At 44.4% G+C, this 21,895-nt stretch overlaps 1 protein-coding gene across 3 annotated transcripts in view; it reads right to left on the bottom strand.

The window, feature by feature from the left end:
- Positions 1-21,536, bottom strand: part of ZBTB8A (zinc finger and BTB domain containing 8A) — a 38,837-nt gene extending 17,301 nt beyond the window's left edge. For 2 of the 3 annotated variants that reach the window (XM_066375728.1, XM_066375725.1), the window contains exons 1-2: positions 21,281-21,536; positions 9,323-9,427 (exon numbers count right to left, since the gene is read on the bottom strand). The gene's annotated coding sequence lies outside the window, so the exon portion shown is untranslated. Of the gene's footprint in view, positions 1-9,322; positions 9,428-19,969; positions 20,047-21,280 lie in introns of those variants that run through there. The other variant, XM_066375727.1, reaches the window with a different exon arrangement.
- Positions 21,537-21,895: the final 359 nt, after the last annotated feature.

Below are 21,895 nucleotides of genomic sequence, written 5' to 3'. Positions count from 1 at the left end.
CCTTTAGGCTCAAGCCAGCGACCATGGGGTCATGTCTATGATCCCACACTCAAGCCAGTGACTTCACGGTTTTGAACCTGGGTCCTCCGTGTCCCAGTCTGACACTCTATCCACTGTGCCACCGTCTGGCCAGGCTTCATGTAGTTTTTGATCTACAGAAGGTAACAGGCATTAGACAAATACTCATATAAAGTCATAAATGACAGGGTAAGTGCTAAGACAGGAAGAAGATGCTATGAGAAGTGTAAAAGGGTATACTAGTTTAGATTGGGGTGGAGAGGGTTAAAGTATACCTCTCTAAGAAGTAATATTTCATCTGAGACCTCAAAGATGATCAGGAATTAGCCAGGTAAAGAATGAAGGGAAAAGATTTCTGATTCCAGCAAAACAGTGGTCTTGAAAGTGTGGAAACTTTCCTACCACAGACCTTTAGAGATGCTGGCTAAAATGTAACCCAAACTTCCCATTTTAATTAATTAATTTGTTTTATTATTAAAAAATATTTTTAACAGCTTTATTTATTCATTTTAGAGAAGAGAGAGAGAGAGAGAAAGGGGGGAGGAGCAGGAAGCATCAACTCCCATATGTGCCTTGACCAGGCAAGCCCAGGGTTGTGAACCAGCAACCTAGCATTCCAGGTTGACACTTTATCCACTGCACCACCACAGGAGGGAAGATAGTGAGGCAGACTCTCACATGTGCCCCGACCGGGATCGGCCTGGCAACCCAGCCTGGGGCCAATGCTCGAGGTATCTTTAGTACTGGGACCAACCAAGCTATCCTCAGTGCCCAGGCCCAATACTCAAACCAATCAAGCCACTGGCTGTGGAAGGAAAAGAGGAAGAGAAGGGGTGAGGGAGAGGAGAAGAAGCAGATGGTCGCTTCTCCTGTGTGCCCTGACCGGAAATCAAACCTGAAATGTCCATATGCCAGGCCAATGCTCTATCCAAAGAGCCACCAGCCAGGGCCTAACCAAAATTTTTTAAATATAAGGCTGGGCTTGCAAGAATGAATATGAAATCTCTAAGTGCCAGAAGTGGAGAGGAAGCAGAGCTAAAACTGCAATGTGGGATAGGGTTTTTATTAGTAACATAAGTTGGAACCTTCTAAGGAGTACAACCTTAATGAAAAGGGACTAGTAAATTTTGTCCATAAATTCAGGGGAAAGGTAAAGAAAGTCTGTCTTTGCATGGCCTTGGATAGGGAAAATAACTGTCCCAAGGTTAGATATCAAACCCAAGTTTGCGCCCTTTCTTTTCTTTTCTTTTTCTTTTTTTTTGTATTTTTCCAAAGTGAGAAGCAGGGAGGGGAGGCAGACAGACAGACTCCCGCATGTGCCCAACTGGGATCCACCTGGCATGCCCACCAGGGGGCGATGTTCAGTCCCTCTGGGGCATTGCTCCACTGCAATTGGAGCCATTCTAGTGCCTGAGGCAGAGGCCATGGAGTCATCCTCAGTGCCCAGGCCAACTTTGCTCCAATGGAGCCTTGGCTGCGGGAGGGGAAGAAAGAGATAGAGAGAAAGGAGAGGGGGAAGGGTGGAGAAGCAGATGGGCGCTTCTCCTGTGTGCCCTGGCCAGGAATCGAACCCAGAACTTCCATATGCCGGCTGACGCTCTACCACTGAGCCAACCAGCCAGGGCAGGTTGTGCCTTTTGAGGTTCTAGACTTCAAATTTATTTTACCTGCTTGGTGTGGGAAACTTCAAGCTGAAAAATTAACAAGAAAATTAGTCCTGGGGTGGTGGTGCCTGTGAAGCATCTTGCAGAACCAAATACAAAACTTCTCAGGAAAGATGCTCTCAGAACCCAAGCCAGGTGGCAAATAAGCTTTGCTTAATTTGAGCTTAAACTCAAAATCATTCCCCTCTTTATACAAAGTGGATAATTTTCACTACTGCACCACCATGATGTCTAATATCTGCTATTGTAAAAACAAAGAAGCAAACAAACCCTCCCCTTGATTTCACATCTACCTCTGGCTACTACTCTATTTCTCTGCTCCTTTGACACAAATCCATTGAAAGAGTTGATTGTTTTGTATGTTTCACTTGCTGTCCTCACTTTCCTCCCATTCTTTTTTTTTTTTTTCCTTGACAGAAACAGAGAATCAGAGAGAGGGACAGATAGGGACAGACAGACAGGAAGGGAGAGAGATGAAAAGCATCAGTTCTTCATTGTGACTCCTTAGCTGTTCAACGATTGCTTTTTCATATGTGCCTTGACCAGGGGGCTATGGCAGAGTGAATAACCTCTTGCTTAAACCAGTGACCATGGGGTCATGTCTATGATCCCACGCTCAAGCTAGCAACCCCGCGCTCAAGATGGATAAGCCAGTGCTCAAGCCAGCAACCTTGGGATTTTGAACCTGGGTCCTCCGTGTCCCAGTATGATGCTCTATCCACTGTACCACTGCCTGGTCAGGCCCTCCCATTCTTTCCTGAACCTATTTTAATCAGGTTTTTATTCCTACCCATCAAAACAACTTTTTAAAAGAGCAGTAGCAACTTGCATGTTAAACCTGATGGTCATTTCTTTGTCCCCATGTTATTGTCACAGTGTATCCAGGACACCATTTCTCCACGGTCCTTCTCCTGACCGAGTAGACAGACGGCTACTTGGTCTGTCTCCTCTGCTGGTTCTTTATTTGACTAATCTCTAAATGCTGTAGGATTGAAGACACACTACCCTTGGCACACTGAATATTCTGAAAAGAAGGAGTTCCAGGAAACAACAGAAGCAGGAAGGTCACTCTAACACCCTAACTCCTTTCTCCCCTACAACAGGTCATAAAACCTTGAGAGAGGGCCTTCCCTATACCCAAAGGAAATGTGCCTCCTCACCTCAGAAGGCAAAGGGACCCTGACAAGAATCTGAACCAACAGGCTTTCCTGAGTTTCGCCAGCTTACTAAACTCATCTCATAGTCCTTAACCTGCTGTATTCCTCCATGACTGTCTACTCTTCATCGAACCAGGGATAAAAATACTCAGGTCTAACTATCTCTTCACTTCCTTATGAAGGTTTCCACTTCACGTAAAACTTATGTTAAATAAACTTGTTTGTGTTGCTCCTGTTAATCTGTCTTTGTCATTTTAATTATTAGATGTGGCCAGGAAGAGAGTCAAGGAACATTTTTCCTCCCTGACAGCTGGAATGTCCCAGGCTGTGGGGGTCAGACCTTCTCTCCACCCACATTCACTAGGAAGCCTACCCATTCTCAATTTTAGATACTATCTTTAAGTCTATGACTGACAGATTTACATATTTAGCCCCACAACCTCTTCCCTGAACCTAAGACTCATATCTGTTTATGTTTACCTGCATCCCTGCTCCAATGCTTAATAGGCATCCTAAACTCAACACATCCAAAAGTACATCCTTCATTCACCCTCCTCTGAAATCTGTCTTTCCTACAGTCTCATCCACCTCAGGAATGATAACTCTATCGCAGCTGTTTAGACCAAAAACATTACAAGTCATCTTTGACTCCATGTTGTTGGCTTTACCTAAAAAAAAAAAAATCCTTTCCACTTCTGTCCACTACTGCTGTGGCCACCTTGATCCCAGTCACCACCACCTAGCCTCCTTTTTTTTTTTTTTAGTGAGAGAGAGAAAGAGAGAGAGAGAGAGAGAGACAGGAAGGGAAGGGGATGAGAAGCATCAACTCATAGTTGCGGCATCTTAGTTGCTCATTGGCAGCTTCTCATATGTGCCTTGATCAGGGGGGCTCCAGCCAAGTCAGTGACCCCTTGCTCAAGCCAGAGACCTTGGGGTTTCAAATCTGGGCCCTCAGCATCCCAGGTCAACCCTCTACCCCCTGTGCCACCACCTGGTCGGTTCAACAGCCTCTTAATTATTCTCTTTGCAACTTTAGTCTAGTCTGAATACTGAACATCTAGAGCAGCGGTTCTCAACCTGTGGGTCACGACCCCGGCGGGGGTCGAATGACCAAAACACAGGGGTCACCTAAAGCCATCGGAACCCACAGGTTGAGAACTGCTGATCTAGAGTGACCTTCTAAAATACGTGAAATCATGTTACTCCTCCGAGCAAAAACCTCCAATGGTTCCCTATCCAACTCTGAAGTTCTTCTCATGACCTAAAACACCCTGTATGATCTGCATCTCCCCACTCCTGGTACCTCTCTCTACTTCTGCCCTACCTTCATGCATGCATTCCAGCTACAACAGCCTCTGCTCATTCCTGAACATTCAAGATATGCTCCTGTCACACAGCCTTTGTACTAGCTGTTCCCTCTGCTTGGAAATTCTTCCCCAGATACACACACAGCTCACATTCTCACATCTCTTAGGTCTTTGATCACATGTCACCTTGTCAGAGATGTCTTCCTTTACCATCCCATATAAGCACCCCCTCCCACTCTCCATCCCCTTATTTAGTTATTGTCTGTCTTCTCCTACTAGAATTTAAGGTCCAAAAGAGCAAAAACTTTGTCTGTTTTGTTTACTTATGTACTCCCAGCGCCTTGAACAGCATTTGAGTTACACAGTAGATGCTTAATCAGTGTTGTTAAATGAATAAATCAAAAATGTTAAAACGTATGAGGAAATCATTCTTTATAAAGAACGAACCAACATATAAACAGGAGCATTAGAACCCCAAGAGTTTCAGAAAATAGAATAAAAATTCATCAGACTTTCAATAAGAACGTTTAAAATGGTCAAAGAGATAAAAGTTGAAATAGACCAGCTTGTAATTATAACCATGAAAGCTAATCAAGCAAGGGAGCTTGATTTGGAATTCTGGCTCCCCTGTATACAGCAGACCAGGTGAGTTGTCACGTAAAATTAATCACCACACTTCTCTAGCAGTCAGCTATTCTCCTTTTGAAAAAGAGCTTTTGGAATGCTACTAGGCTCTTCTTAGAGCTAGATGCTGGCAGTGGGACACCAAGTGGCCATGCCTGAGTTGCCTATCATGAGTGTTATAATGTTCCAAATTATACAGCTGGGCAGGTGCAGCAGCACTCCATCAAGAGGAAGTGTTATGTACAAGACCGGACTGACCAGGTCTGAAGCCACACATAAGGTCATGAGCAGATGGCACAGTTCCCACAGCACCTACTCCTGGTGCATTGCTGCCTTTCCTCTACTCACCCATATGGCCCCATGGCGAGTTCCTTACAACTAGATGACTGAGGAAGAAAAAGTTAAGGCTTTATTTAGAGGAGGTTCTGCACAATATGCTAGCACCAGCTGCAAGTGGATGTCTTAAACATCACAACTACAATCAGGAGTGTCCTTGAAAGGCAGTGGGAAGGGACATAGCCCCATTGGGCATCTGGTGGTCCACTTGGCATGGACATAGAGATAGACACAGGTATGGATTTTAGCACCAGACAGAAGCACTGATAACCAAAAGGCGAGTGAAGAAAAGTTAGATGGATATGCCTCTTGGAATGGGCACAGGGCATGAGGTTTTAGTGTCTTATGTGAATGCTTAATAAAGGTACTAGCTGCAGAGGAGGCGCTCAGGAGCCAGGGGCACAAGCTGACCTGTTCTGTGGACATCAGCTGGCCTCTGCCTAGCCACCATGAGCTTGCCATGTACTCCATCGCCCAGAAGCAGCTTGCCTGATAAAATGGTGGAAAAACCAACTGAATATTCCATTATGGCCCCATCTGACAGATGATACCCTGAGAGATCGGGGTGCTAACCAAATGGATGTGGTAGATGCTTTTAACCATTGCCATAATATGATGCTATTTTCCCCACAGCCTGAAGACTCACTTCTAGGAGAAAAAAAGTGGTAGTGCCACCTTTAACTTTTACCTCTGATAACCCACTTACAGAATTTTTGCTTTCTATCCTGCAGAAGTCTTAGCTCCCAAGACAGGAATGTTTGCACCAGGGAAACACTGCATGGTTCCATTAAATTAGATTGTGACAGACCTTAAGGAAGAATTAATACCACCCATTTTGAGGAGAGCGTGAGTGTGTCTTTATATGAAGAAAATCTGCATATTATAAGGCAAACTCATAAACTTGTTGTTTAGAATTTTAAATATGAGAAGAGTGGTGTATATGGATGCCAAGTAGCCAAAATGGTGGACTCTACTGGTCATTTGTCTGTTGTCTTTCAGCTTAACACCCTCCATGCTCTATGCTACTCAGTATGAATGGAATCGGAATTCTGCAAATGATATTTCCCAGGCTTCCTTCCTTGCAGCTGGCTTCCTGCCAGGAGATCAGAAAAAGGAAAAGAAATTTCCTGCTTTGGGCAGTGGAAATGCAGCAATTGCTGGCTGTTGGTGCAGGGGAAGCAGGGCTGGGGTGATTCTGGTCTGCAGGAGCCCTACCATCCTTCGCACTCCCATCTCTGATAGAAGTGGCACTTCCCTGGCCCACCCAGACTGACGGTGCAGCAATTCCATTTGCACAGCAGCCTGGACAGACTTGTGGGCTCCAGCTCAGGCACACAGCAGCTTCTGATCTACGATTGGACTCCTTCTAGCTCCCCCTAGTTCCTCTTTTCCCTTTTGCTGTTCCAGTTCTTCTCAGACATTTGAAACCAACTTCTTTTTTTCTTTTCAGATTTTATTTATTCATTTTTAGAGATATAGAGGAGGAAGAGAAAGAGAAGCGGAGGAGGAGCAGGAAGCATCAACTTGCATATGTGCCTTGACCAGGCAAGCCTGGGGTTTCAAACTGGTGACCTCAGCTTTCTAGGTTGACACTTTATCTACTGCACCACCACAGGTCAGTCTGGAACCAATTTCATATATTAAATTCCCTCTCTTTGAACTGCCCAGAGTGGTTTCTGAGTAGACCCTGACTAATACCATTTCTAGCACCAAAAAGGGATCAATCAATTGTCTATGAAAAGGATCTATTATCCTGAGACTTGACCTTCTGGATAAATGACATATAATCTTCCCTCTCAGCACTTCTCTTACCTTTTACTTCTTGTAAACAACCTTAGTCAATTAGAAATTGCATTTATTTTGCTGCTGTTATTGTTGATGTTTTATTTTTGTCATTAACTTTTTGTTTTATTGATTTTAGAGAGAGAGGAAGGGAGAGAGAGAAACATTGATTTGTTGTTCCACTTACTTATGCACTCATTGGTTGAATCTTTTTTTTTTTTTTTTTTTGTATTTTTCTGAAGCTGGAAACGGGGAGGCAGTCAGACAGACTCCCGCATGCGCCGACCGGGATCCACCCGGCATGCCCACCAGGGGGTGATGCTCTGCCCATCTAGGGCGTTGCTCTGTTGCGACCAGAGCCACTCTAGCGCCTGAGGCAGAGGCCACAGAACCATCCTCAGCGCCCGGGCAAACTTTGCTCCAATGGAGCCTCGGCTGCGGGAAGGAAAGAGAGAGACAGAGAAGAAGGAGAGGGGGACAGGTGGAGAAGCAGATGGGCGCCTCTCCTGTGTGCCCTGGCCAGGAATCAAACCCGGGACTCCTGCATGCCAGGCTGACACTCTACCACTGAGCCAACCGGCCAGGGCCCATTGGTTGACTCTTGTATGTGCCCTGACTGGGGGTCAAACCTGTGACTGCGGTATATTGGGATGACATTCTAACCAAGTGAGCTATGCAGCCAGGGCTTTATTATTATTTTTTTTAAGAAAGAAAAAATAAGCAGAAACACTAGACGAATGAACAAGAAAGTGGTTGCCAACTAGAAGTGAGGAGGCATCTGGGAGACGAGATAAGTATGGGAGACAAACTTTACACTGTATATTTTAAATCTTTTAAGTTTTAAATCACATTAATATATTCAAAAATAAAATTTTTTTTAAGTTTGTCAAACAAGCAGGCAAAATATTAACATCAGTCTCACATTTAGCCAGATCTATGTTGTAACTGAAAATTAAGATATGATGATATTCTGAGTAATGATATTCTATGTCTTTAGTTAAATCAAGATTCACGTGAGCCTGACCTGTGGTGGTGCAGTGGGTAAAGTGTCGACCTAGAGTGCTTAGGTCACCGGTTCGAAATCCTGCATCGCCCAGTTAAGGCAGATAGGAGAGGCAACTACTAGAAGTTGGTGCTTCCTGCTCCTCCCCCCCTTTTTCTCTCTCTCTAAAAAATCAATAAATAAAATCTTAAAAAAGAAAGATTCATGTGCTATACAAACAAGCTGACATTCTATTATGAATCAAGAGGTTGGATTTCTTGGGAAAGAGAAAAAGAATACCAACCAAGCTATTTCAAGGCAACAAAACAGCTACTCCATTCCAACTATCAGTCTGGTTACTGGTCTGATCCAGGAATAAAAAGGAAGAGAAAAATGCAAAATACTTGAATGAGAAATAAATCCATGGGTCTTAATGGCTGATTGGCTGTGGAAGGATAGAGAGACAAGTGATTTTTAAAGCCTAGGTATTTAATAGTATCAGTAACAAAAATTAGAAAGTCAGGAGGAAAATCTGGTTTAGAATTAATGACCTCGGTTTTAAGTGCACTGTGTTTGAGGAGAACAGGGAATCAGGTAAGGATGGCCAGAGGGCCATTGAGAGTGCTGACCTGAAGGTCAGAGAGGAAGTCAGACTTGAAGACAGAGATGTGGGAGGTATCTTCCAGTAGAGGGAAGGGTCTCAGAGGAAACACGGGCTGAGATGAGAACCAGGAGAATTGCCCTTGACTGTGGAGCAGGATGGGGAAGAGATCTCAGCCACTGTTACAGAAAGCATTACAGGGAGAATCAGGAAAACACTGTAACAAGTTGGCCAAGAGGAGGGAATTTCAGTGAAAGGGTCAATACAGTGAGAAATAAAAGGACCACAAGCAATAATAATAGTAGCGCTATGCATTGTCTCCTTTAATCCCCACACGCAACAACCTATCAGGTAGGTGGTATTATTATTCCCATTTTACAGAAAAGGGTATTAGCCCAGACAGTGACGGCCAAGGCTGCAGCCTGTATCTACTGAGCTATACTCCTTCACCTCTGGGGGGTGGGGTGGGCAGGGGTACTGGGAGATCAGAGAGCTGCCAGCAGTTCTATCACTGAATTAGCTATATGTTCACGGACCAGTAACTTTACCTTTCTAGGCTTAATTTCCTTCTCTGCAAATTGAGGGGATTGGTCTAGATAATCTGCAGCCCTATGTAACATGAGTCTCTGATTAAGGTGGAATGGAAGACACAACAGACGCAGTAAATTAAAAATTTAGCACTAGGCGAACAGGGAGACCTGGCCAAGAAGATCCAAATGTTCAATGTTTTATACGGTGAATTTCCAAGCAATAAATCCATTTTCTGATATAAAAATCTATAATTGCAAAGTTATATTTTTTATCTATGTATTTAAGTTAGGTATAGTACCCAGAATTAAGATTTTTCATACCTGGAGATTTACAAATGCTGCTCTTGAAATCCTGCTAAATCAACTGAATGAAGTAAAAAAAGGAAAGATTCCAAGTCAAATATAGTCTGTGTATGAAGGCTTGTCCTGTAGAGAGAAAATAATTATTTCTAATGTATTTTTGTAAGAAGAGACATAAACATCTGCTAGGGTACATAAATATTTATTTAAATAAATTACATGGCAGCATTTATCAGGTCTCATTTTTACTATGCAAAAATAGATAATCTGGCATAGATTAGCAGCAAGGGAAAATTATTTATTTATTTATTATTTTGTTGTTGTTTTTGTTTTGTTTTTTAATTCTTTTTATTTTTCTGAAGTTGGAAACGGGGAGGCAGTCAGACAGACTCCCACATGCGCCCGACCAGAATCCACCCGCATGCCCACCAGGGGAAAATGCTCTGCCCATCTGGGGCGTTGCTCTGTTGCAACCAGAGCCATTGTAGCGCCTGAGGCAGAGGCCATGCAGCCATCCCCAGCGCCCGGGCCATCTTTGCTCCAATGGAGCCTCGGCTGCGGGAGGGGAAGAGAGAGACAGAGAGGAAGGAGAGGGGGAAGGGTGGAGAAGCAGATGGGCGCTTCTCCTGTGTGCCCTGGCCAGGAATCGAACCCAGGACTCCCGCATGCCCGGCTGACACTCTACCACTGAGCCAACTGGCCAGGGCCAAAATTTATTTATTTATTCATTTATTTCCTGAATCTTAATATTTAAATCTGCAAGAAGAAAATTTCAATATTAAAATATATTATGGCAATTTGAAAGCAAACATACTTTTTAACTTTGACAATAAAATAAACTTCTCAAGACAACTAGTCAAAGGTAGGCCAGCAGGTGAGATACCAAGACAGCAACATATGTCCTTTTACCCTTTTCCTGCAAGTGGCAGCCAGATGATTTGCAAGAAAACCAAACCGAGTCGCATTCAAGATTGAACATTACTTAAAAACTGTATGGTTAAGAGAGAAGTAGAGGGAAAGGAAGGCTGGGAGGAGGTACAAGAGGTAGAGAGTAAATAAATGGTGATAGAAAGAGACCTGATGGGGTGGTGGACACACAATATAATGTAAAGGTGATATATCATATTATAGAATTAAACACCTCAAACCTATATAATTATGTTAGTCACCCTAATAAAGCAAAAAAAAATACTTTTTTTTTTTAACAGAGACAGAGAGAGAGTCAGAGAGGGATAAAGACAGACAGACAGAAACGGAGAGAGATGAGAAGCATCAATCCTCAGTTTTTCTTTGGGACACCTTAGTTGTTCATTGATTGCTTTCTCATATGTGCCTTGACCGTGGGCCTTCAGCAGACCGAGTAACCCCTTGCTCGAGCCAGCGACCTTGGGTCCAAGCTGGTGAGCTTTTTGCTCAAACCAGATGAGCCCTCGCTCAAGCTGGTGACCTCAGGGTCTCGAACCTGGGTCATCTGCATCCCAGTCCGACGCTTTATCCACTGCACCACTGCCTGGTCAAGCAAAGTTAAGAAAGAAAAAAAAAAAAGAAAAAGAAAAAACTTTTAAAAAATTTTGAGTACCAACAAATAGAGAAAATGGCCAAGATGATCTGAGTATTCCACAAAATGTAATGTGATTTCTTCTTATGACTGGCAAAGGTTTGTGTTTTTTTTTAAAGTCCCACCCTGGCCAGATAGCTCGGTGGGTTAGAGCATTGCCCAGAGCACAGAGGTTGCCAGTTCACTCCCCAGTCAGGGCACATACAGGAACAGACCAGTGTTCCTGTCTCTCTCTCTCCCTTTCTCTTTCTAAAATCAATAAATAAAAAAATTTTTAAACAATGAAAAAGAGGACAAGGAGCATCCTAGATAGAGAAGACCAACGACAAAGGCATAAACAGCTATTAAACAACACGATCTCCTTAGGAATGATAAAAAATTAGATATAGCTAAAGACTCAGGGTCTGTGGAAAGACAGTGGAAAATAAAAGAAAAAAAATTTCAGGCACCAGATCCTGAAGCCCTCCACTTTGCAGGTTTGTGCCACTTCTGAAGGATCTTAAGAAGAGTGACCTGATTATAGGTCTACCAATGACTACCTGTGTGACTTAGTCAAGTTTACTTAACTCTAACCATCAATTTCCTTTTGTAAAATGAGAATCCTGACTATTAAGAAGCTCTAGCCTGACCAGGCGGTGGCGCAGTGGATAGAGCGTCGGACTGGAAAGCGGAGGACCCAGGTTTGAAACCCCAAGGTCACAAAGTTTGAGTGCAGGCTCATCTGGTTGAGCAAGGCTCACCAGATTGAACCCAAGGTCGTTGGCTTGAGCAACGGGTCACTCAGTCTGCTGTAGCCCCCGGTCAAGGCACATATGAGAAAGCAATCACTGAGAAACTAAGGTGCCTCAACAAAGAATTGGTGCTTCTCATCTCTCTCCCTTCCAGTCTGTCTGTTCCTCTCTCTGTCTCTCTGTCTCTGTCACACAAAAAAAGCTCTAAAGAAGTCTGTTAAGAGGATTAAATAAGATAACAGCTCACATAAATAAGGTTAATAGCAGTAAGAAATAAAGACAAATACCAATAACCACATGACGATATGTTTAACATCTTTAGGAAAATACAAATCAAACATACTTCATACGCAATAGGATAGCTACAATAAATACACATATACACAAATGAAAATAGAAAGTGTTGGCCAGGATGTAGAAAAATCAGAACCTTTATATACTGTAGGGCTTGTAAAATGGTGCAGCTATTTTGGAAAAAAGCCTGTTAGTTCCTCAAATGATTAAACATAGAGCTACCACATGACTCAACAATTCCATTGCTAGGTATATATATATAATATATCCAAGTGAAATGGAGACGTGTCCCCACAGAAACCTGTATACAAATGTTTACAGCAGCCTGACGGTGGTGCAGTGGATAGAGTCAACCCAGAATGCTGAGGTTACTGGCTTAAGCACAGGTTCACTGGCTTGAGAGCGGGCTTGCTGGCTTGAGCATGGGATTGGCGACATGATCCCAAGGGCACAGGCTTGAGCCTAAAGGTTACCAGTTTAAGCAAGGGGTTATAGGCTCAGCTTGAGCCCAAGGTCCAATCCCTAGTCAAGGCACGAGAAGCAATCAATGCACAACTAAAGTGAAACAACTACAAGTTAACGCTTCTCTCTCTCTCTCTCTCTCTCCCCCTTTCTCTCTTGCTCTTTCCAAAAATAAAAAGTTATAGCAGCATTATTCATGATAGCTAAGAGGTAAAAACAAACCAAATGTCTATCAAAGGGAAAATGGATAAACAAAATGTGGTGTACCCATACAATGAAATGTTGTTCAACCATAAAAAGGAATGAAGTACTGATGCAATGTTGATGAGCCATGAAGACACTGTGCTAAGTGAAAGGAGCTCATTACAAAAGACCACGTACCGTATCATCCAATTCATACGAAATTCCAGAATCGGAAAATCCTATCAGGACAGAGTAGGTAAGCGATTGCCAAGGGCTAGGAGAATGGAATGGGGGGAAGAGGATGGGATGAGAGGCATGATGATAGCTAAAGGGTACAGGTTTCCCTTCTGAGGTGATGAAAATGTTCTCAAATTGACTGTGGTGATAGTTGTACATATCAATGAATATACTAAAAACCAGTGAATTGTACATTTTAATTTTTTAAAAATGATTATTTTTTTAAGGAGACAGGGTGAGGAAGGGAGAGAGACAGAGAGGGAAGCATTTGTTTGTTGATCCACTTAGTTGTGTGTTCTTTGGTCACTTCCCATATGTGCCCCGAACAGAGATCTAACCTGCAACCTTGGTATTTCAGATGGACACTAACTGTCTGAGCTACTCAGCCAGGGCTGAATTGCACAGTTTAAATAGGTGAATAGTATTGTATGTAAATTATATTTCTTTTTTTTTTTTTTTTAATTATTTTTTTAATTTATTCATTTTAGAGAGGAGAGAGAGAGACAGAAAGAGAGAGAGGAGAGACAAAGAGAGATAAGGGAGGGAGGAGCTAGAAGCATCAACTCCCATATGTGCCTTGACCAGGCAAGTCCAGGGTTTCGAACCGGCGACCTCAGCATTTCCAGGTCGACGCTTTATCCACTGAGCAACCACAGGTCAGGCGTAAATTATATTTCTTTAACAGAGACAGAGTCAGAGAGAGGGATAGATAGGGACAGACAGACAGGAACGGAGAGAGTGGAGAAGCATCAATCATTTGTTTTTCGTTGTGACACCTTAGTTGTTCATTGATTGCTTTCTCATATGTGCCTTGACCGCAGGCCTTCAGCAAACTGAGTAACCCCTTGCTCAAGCCAGCGACCTTGGGTCCAAACTGGTGAGCTTTGCTCAAACCAGATGAGCCCACACTCAAGCTGGTGACTTCGGGGTCTTGAACCTGGGTCTTCCACATCCCAGTCCGACGCTTTATCCACTGTGCCACCACCTAGTCAGGCTGTAAATTATATGTCAATAAAGCTATTAAAAGAAAAATTATGTGGCCCTGGCCCAATGACTCAATAGATAAAGCATCATCCCAGTGTGCCAAGGTCACAGGTTTGATCCCCAGCCAGGAAATATACAAGAAGCAATCAATGAGTGCACAACTAAGTAGAACAACTTAGTGGAATGAGTTTAGGCTTTTCTCTTTCTTTCCCTCCTCCCTTCACTTTCTCTCTCTGTTCTTCTCTCTCACTCAAATCAATGAAAAAAAAATGTTTAATTCTATGAATCCACTCCTAGATATATACCCAAGATAAATGAAAACATACATCTACACACTTGTACATAAATGTTCATAAAGTTGTTATTCATAATGTCAAAAAAATACCATATTTCCCCATGTACAAGAGGCTCCCATGTATAAGACGCACCTTAACTTTGCTGAAATTTGAAGAAAAAAAAAATTGCATAAACTTATTGAACTCAAAAAATTCAAAACTCCTCATCCGCTTATAAAAGCAGGAAATGCAAGTAAAAAAAACAAAACTACAACCACTGTATAAGACGCACAGGTTTTAGACCCCAAATTTTTCAAAAAAGGGTGCATCTTATACATGGGGGAATAAGGCAGTAACAACCCCAATGTCCTCAACTGTTGAATAGATAGATAAGGAAAATGAGGTGTATCCATACAATAGAACATTAAGCCATTAAAAAGGAACAAGGTACTAATATGTGCTACAACATGAATGAAATCTAAAAAGATGAAACTAAGTGAAAGAATTGAGTCACAAAATACCACATATATATATAATATATATATTATTTTTTTAAATTTTATTTATCATTTTTACAGGGGAGGGAGAGGAGAGAGAGAAGGAGGGAGGAGCAGGAAGCATCAACTCCCCTATGTACCTTGACCAGGCAAGCCCAGGGTTTCGAACCAGCGACCTCAGTGTTCCAGGTCAATGCTTTTATTCACTGCACCACCACAGGTCAAGACCATATATTTTAGTATTTCATTTATATGAGATGTCCAGAATGGGCAAGTGACAGAGTCAGAGTGTAGACTGGCGGTTGTCAGGGGCTAAGGAGGTGCAGGCACGAGGGAAGACTATTAAGGGGTACAGTTTCCTTATGGAAAGGTTCTGGAATGAGAGGAGGGGGATGGATACACAACTCTGTGAATGCACTAAAAACACTGACTTATATACTTTCAAAGGGTAAATTTTATGGCATATGAGTTACCTATCAATAAAAATAGCTAATATTGTGTCAATAGAAGAACATCCAAACCTCTAGAGAATTTTTATAAAAGTGTATTTGTGCTGAACAGAGGCCATGCCTGGAAGCAAGATCTCAACAGACTGAGATAAATGCTTCCAAGAAATGACAGTTTGCAGCTTTTATGCATTTGGAATTAAGGAGGTTTGGAAGGCAGTTAGACAGACCTGAGCCGGGCAAGGAATGGGCCAGGTACAGAAGGTCACCAGGCTGAAAGCCCCTAGTGCCTAGCAACGGGCAAAACTGGGAAAACAAGGCCCTGGCCCCCAGCGTGACCTTTCCCTCCCTAGCATAGGACTGGTAATGTGGTTTAGACACCCTGACCTTTCATATCACTGGGCATGCAGTCCAGACCCTCCCCTGACCTTTCCTCCCTAGCACGTTACTAGACATGCGGTAGACCCCGCAGAGGAGGGACAAGGGGGCTGAAGAACAGCCTCCTTCCACCCCCATACAAGCCCTTACACAACCACTTCCTATAGCATTATGCCCTACAGATAAGACCTAGGCCTCAGTTTTGTTTCAGCTCCAGGCCCAGAAAAGCAGCAAAACCAGACGGAGTGACTCCACAGCTGACATCAGGACCAGAAGCAATGACTAATGACCCCCTCTCTAGTACCGACCAATCAGTGGAAACCATGACCCTGAGGGGACCAACCTGGAAAGCCCATGAACATTCCATTGAGTTCTCCCCTAGGACCTCCCCTGAATTCCCCGCCTTTGGAGAGCAGGTAAAAGCCTTGAAGACAAAGAACCCAAAGCAGCCACTCTCTCCGAGCCCGCTCGTGCCTTTCCTCACCCCCTTCCTGCAGGCGCACTTTCCTGGCTTCTTTCTTCTAAATTCCAAAGGCCCTTCTTTTGCCTTTGGAACCTGAGCCCATTTCTTCTATAGCTCACTCCTTCTACCTCTGTTAATTTTCTAAATAAACTTTTGCTTGTATTTGAGTCTTGCCTCGGAATTCTTTCTTAGCCAAGAACTTAAGTCTGAGGTTGGTGAACAGAGAGTTCCAATCACCAGTAACATTCTGGTGCCATTTCACCATCAACACAGGGAACATAAGGAAGATTCCATGACAGTAGGAAAAAGCAAGGCGGATGGGATTACAGGATAGTTAAAATGTGTTCTTTTGAGGGTGGTCACTATTTAGAAGGTGGGGTCTGAAAAAAGGCATTTCAAGAGGCATAATCTTAAACAATGGACAGGGCTTGCTTAAGGCAAAGATAAGCCTTTTACTAAAGAAGTTACATGCCTGGGACATGATACCCACCTTAACCTGCCCGTATAGGAATTTATGATCAGATTACCCAGTGAGCTTACTTTCTAATGAACCCCCTTTTCATCCACAATTTGAAATTTTTAAAAAAGATTTTATTTATTGATTTTAGAGAGAGCAGAGAGAGAAAGGTGGGGGGGGGGGAGAGCAGGAAGTATCAACTCACAGCTGCTTCTCACATGTGCCTTGACCTGGCAACCTCAGCATTCCAGGTTGATGCTTTATCCACTGTGCCACCACAGGTCAGGCCAGTTTGAATGTTTACTGAGCACTGTGCTAACACTCGACACTCATTATCTTATTTCAGCCCTCACAATAGACTTATGATAAGTGCTGCTGTACACATTGTACAGATAAAGAAACTGAGGCACAGAGAGATTACAAGAAAATATTCAAGACTGCACAAGGAGCAAGTGAACAGAGATTGGAATTCATGCTGACTGACCTCAGACTGACAGTCCTAAGTCTTGCATTCTTCTTCTGACTATAGTGTATGCAAAATGCCCAGCACAAGGCATTTTATTAAGCTGGCACTTAATAAAAGTGGGTATTAGTGTTACAATTATCCGATTTACATACCCATAGAAGAACCCAAGACAGCATGGAAGAAGAGAATGGTGGGAAAGCCAGAGCCAGGGAGACCAATTTAAAGGCTAAAGGCAATTGTCAAAGCAAGAAGTGGTTAGGAACTGAACTAAGGCAGTAGAGATGAAGCAGGAACAGGAAGGTTTCAAATAAAATAGGAATTGCCCTACAAATTGGGGTCAATTATAACTTGATAACATTTATATCTATAGGGCATTAATACAGTTTGCATTCATAACAGTATTCTTAGGTCATCAAGAAAGGTTTGTTTTCAAAATGTGTGATTAAATCATGGGAATTTTTTGGGAATCTGTTTTAGATTTTACATAAGTAGACTGACAATAAAAGTTGAAATACTGCCCTGGCCGAATAGCCTGGTTGGTTAGAGCATCATCCCAAATTGCAGGGGTTGCCAGTTTGATCCCCAGTCAGGGCACATACAGGAACAGATGTTCCTGTCTCTCTCTTGCTCTCTCCCTTATTCTCTCTAAAATCAATAAAATAAACATTTTTAAAAAGTTGAAACAGCAAGTTATATTAATTCATGTGGGACTTCCAGAATTCAATTGAAACATTTTAATTATCTGTGAGACTTAAAGGTCTGTAATAGCTCTAAAAATATTAAAGAATTCAAGATTCCCACTAAGTTCAAAGATCTTTAAAAAGATGGTTCAAAAAGACAATTACATATTGTCTTTTAGAAACCATTAAGTTCCAAGGTCTTTGGAATTGAATGGAAACATGTATTTCTATGAGTCAACTGAAGATTTAGGTAATGAGTATAACTTGAATTAAGGTTATGGGCTAGAAGACTGTCTCTTTTACGATATATAGCCATTAACCTAGAATTTAATGTGCCCCATCAGAGTCACTAAAACAAATCTCATTAGCCTCCTTAGCAAAAATCCATGGGTCATAACAGGAGTTCAGCTAACTGACATGGTAATTATAATCTTCGGAGGATAAACATCTTTTAATCCTGGAAGGATTTAGGAGTATAAAAACATTTAAGATAATCAAAACCATAATTGGTAAAGTCTCATTGAGAAAATGGCATTTAAGTGAAGTTCAAAAGAAGTGTGAGTCATCCCTGGGCCGGTAGGCTCAGTGGATAGAGCATTGGCCCAGCATATGGATGTCCCAGGTTCAACTCCTCCTAAGAGCACACAAGAGAAGCGACCATCTACTTCTCTTCCCTTCTCGCTATCTTTCCCTCTCACAGCCAGTGGCTCGGCTGGTTCCAGCATCACTCTGGGGGTTAGGGATAACTTGGTTAGTCTTAGCATGTTATCCTCAGGCACTAAAAATAGCTCAGTTGATTAGAGCATCGGCCCTAGACAGAGTTATGGGTAGATCCTGGTCGGGTACATGCAGGAGTCTATCTCCCCTCCTTTCACTTAAAATAAATAAAAGAAGTCAGAGTCCTATAAGTAGGTATCTGGGGGGAAAGTGTTCCAGGTAGATGGAACAGCCCTGCAGAGGATGGAAGTGGAGTAGGAAAGGAAGCCTGAGAAGAGCACTAAGAAATGAAGTTGAGGCTGGTAGGAAGGACATCATGAGACTACATGGGGGCTTTGACTTTAATCTGGGTAAAATGAAGAGCCACTGACCAATTTTGAGCAAAAAAGTGACAAAAACTTCCCTCAAGGGGAATCAAACTTACATCAGATCTTTTATTATATACATATAATTATGTCACTGAAAGAGCTAAGCCTATTAGCCTGACCTGTGGTGGCGCAGTGGGTAAAGCATCTACCTGGAATGCTGAGATCGCTGGTTCAAAACCACGGGCTTGCCTGGTAAAGGCACATATAGGAGTTGATTCTTTCTGCTCCTCCCTCCTTTTCTCTCTCTCTCCTCCCTTTCTCTGTCTCCTCTCTCCAAAATGAATAAATAAAATCTAAAAAAAAAAAAAACTATAAAAAAAGAAAGAGCTAAGCCTATTAGAGGGAAATTCTGTATCTAAAAAATGCAATTTAACCTTTTCATTGATTTGAGAAAGAGAGAGATGCATCAATTCATAGTTTCACTTAGTTGTTCCATTTGGTTATGTACTCATTGATTGGTTCTTCTAGGTGCCCCCACTGGGTGGTCAAATCCGTGATCTCTGGAGCATGGGTCAACCAACGCCTTATTCACTGTGCCACCTGCCCGGGGCCTAGAAAATTTATTTTTCTTTTTATTTCTGCAAGAGAAAAAGAGGGGCAGGGGAGAGACAGGGACAGACAGGAAGGGAGAGAGATGAGAAGCATCAAGTTATCAACTTGGGGCACTTTTAGTTGTTCATTGATTGCTTTCTCATATGTGACTTGATGGGGGTGGGGGACTCCAGCTGAGCCAGTGGCCCCTTGCTCAAGCCAGCAACCTTGGGCTTTAAGACAGTGACCTTTGGCCTGACCAGGCGGTAGCGCAATGGATAGAGCGTTGGTCTGGGATGCGGGTTCAAGACCCTGAGGTCGCCAGCTTAAGCGTAGGCTCATCTGGCTTAAGCAAAAAGCTCACCAGCTTGGACCCAAGGTCGCTGGCTGCAGCAAGGGGTTACTCAGTCTGCTGGAGGCCCGCGGTCAGGGTGCATATGGGAGGGCGGTCGATGAGCAACTAGAGTGTTGCAACGAAAAACTCATGATTGATGCTTCTCATCTCTCTCTGTTCCTGTCTGTCTGTCCTTATCTATCCCTCTCTCTGACTCTCTCTCTGTCCCTGAATAAAAATAAAAAAAAAAAGACAGTGACCTTTGGGCTCAAACCAGCGACTTTGAGGTTTCGAACCTGGGTCCTCAGCGTCCCAGGTCCACATTCCATCCACTGCACCACTGCCTGCTCAGGTAGAAAATACAATTTAAGGGATATAAAATGAATTAAATGTTACCGTTTACAAAGTTTTTTTCTGGGCCCAAATAATTATCAACAGAAGAGCCAGTGATTTCAAATTCAAGAGATAAGATCTGACAGGGTGCCCTCTTTCTTGCCGCCTGAAATTTCCACGACCTAGAAGGAGCCCAGAAGCTCAGGATGCCTCCTACGAATACAGCATAAACTACCTGTGCCCATTTAGCCAAGGTGGCTGGTTAGATACTCACTTCCCATTTACCGCGCGAGGCCACGTAGATTCCCAGGAATAAAGATATGAGATCCCTGGTTGTCAGTAAAGCGCTCTTGCTCCTGGAGTCTCACAAACCCACCTTTTCTGAGGCTTGGAGAAGATTAGACTGGGGAGAAAATTCCGCACTTGATTCTCCCGCTAAGGATTTTGAACTTTTTTGGATAAGGATCAGTTAAGGCTTTTAGAGTTGAAGGGCAATGTGACTGAGTCGCTTTTCCGGAAGATTCTGGAGATGACTTCAGGAGGAAATGGAGAGCAATAACAGGAGGCAAGCGCGCTGGGAAGCTGCTATCGTTCACCTCGTGGCTTAGAGGTGAAACTCCGTGTTTAACTCATTTCCTCATGTGGAAGTAAAAGCCCATTTTCAGGGGAAGGGGCTAAACCGCTCACTTACAAAGGTGGCAGTCTACATCAGTAGAAGGTGAGTCTGTGTGGTTCCATCATAAAACAATAACCATAACTCCACATTTCTTAGGTGCCTTCAGTTCTAAGTCTGGATCTGTCACAAGATATAAAAACTAACCGATGGAAGATGAACGGAAAAAATCGAACAACTGCCCAGCATGCCACCTTCCCGCGGAAACTAGTGGCCAGGGCCGCGCGGAAGAAGCACCGGCCCCCAGCAGCCCCATCAGGCGGGCTGCCCATCACTCGCCGCGCAGCCCGAGACCGGCCGACCGCCGACCCTCGGGGAGTCGGCGGCGCCCGACGGCTCCAGACACGCCCGGCACCGTCCCCGCTCCGCCTTCCCGCCGCCGCCAGGAGGCTCCGCGCGCCTTCCCGCCTTTCCTCCGCCACCGCCGGGCCGGGAGGCGAACCGGGCGCGGTGCTCGGCGGGGACCGCGAGGCGGGCACCGGCGGCGACGGCGCGGCCATTGTCCCGCAGCCCCTCCCGGGCGCGCAGGATGGGCTGGCCGGGCGGGGCGGCGGGGCCCGGCGGGCGCGGGGTCCGGGAACCGATGCGCCCGGGCGCCGCCCGCCTCTCCCCACGGGCCACCGCCCGGAGGCCGAGTCCTCCGCCGCCGGCTGCCAGCGCCGCCTCTGTGACCGTCTCCAGCCCCTCGGAGCCGGCGCGCCGCCGCCACCGCTGCGCCCGGGGCTGCAAATGGCGCCCGGTCGCCTCTGCGCCTCCCGCCGCTGCCCGGCCGGGGACGTCTGGGGCACCGCGCCCCGGGCCGCATCCCGCCGCTGCCGCCGCCCGCGCCTCGCCCGCAGCGAGGTTCGCGAGCGGGTCCGGCAGCCCCGACGCCCCGCCCGCCCTCCGCCCGCGCCGCCCGCAGCCTCTTACCGCGGGCCGCGGCGCATCGGCGGGTCACCCGCGCAGGCTGGGGAAGATTCCTGGTCTTCCGTAGGGGAAATACCCCCTTTTGAAGCCGTTCCTTTGCGCCCTAAAACAAGTAGCCCCAACGTGAGAGAAACAAAAGGTATTTGCTGACGTGGGCGTTGGACAGAAACGCCCGAGGGCTGAGGACACAATTAAAGGGGCAACGCACAGATTTCAGGCACCAACCAGCAGCTTCGCCCACTCCCCCTGCCCTTGACTACACCCCGCTGCACCCTCCAGAGGCACTGAGGTGCCCAGATTCCTGAGCACTTGGCTATGGAATCATTATTTAGTCAGGAGCTGAAATTTAAAATTGTATTTTACGTTAGGAAAGGCGCCTCCGGAGGGCAGAAGGGCTGGATTTCTAGGATCTGGGGAATTTGGTTTAGGAAAGAGGGAGGGACTTAGGCGTGTCCACAATTACTGTGTAAGTGCATATGACATTATTGTACTTAAGTTTAGCAACGTCAAATGTAAGAAATCTCTACAGAATTTTCCTCTTTATTGAAGCATTTATTTTAGTCGGAGGAAAACCTTTCTCAAACCTCTACAGGTTACAAACATTTTATTCAAAGAGGA

The sequence above is a fragment of the Saccopteryx leptura genome, chromosome 3 (genome assembly GCF_036850995.1).
Source record: "Saccopteryx leptura isolate mSacLep1 chromosome 3, mSacLep1_pri_phased_curated, whole genome shotgun sequence".
Taxonomy (NCBI): domain Eukaryota; kingdom Metazoa; phylum Chordata; class Mammalia; order Chiroptera; family Emballonuridae; genus Saccopteryx; species Saccopteryx leptura.
Note: the sequence above shows the minus strand (reverse complement) of the source record. Positions and strands in the feature narration are given on the sequence as shown.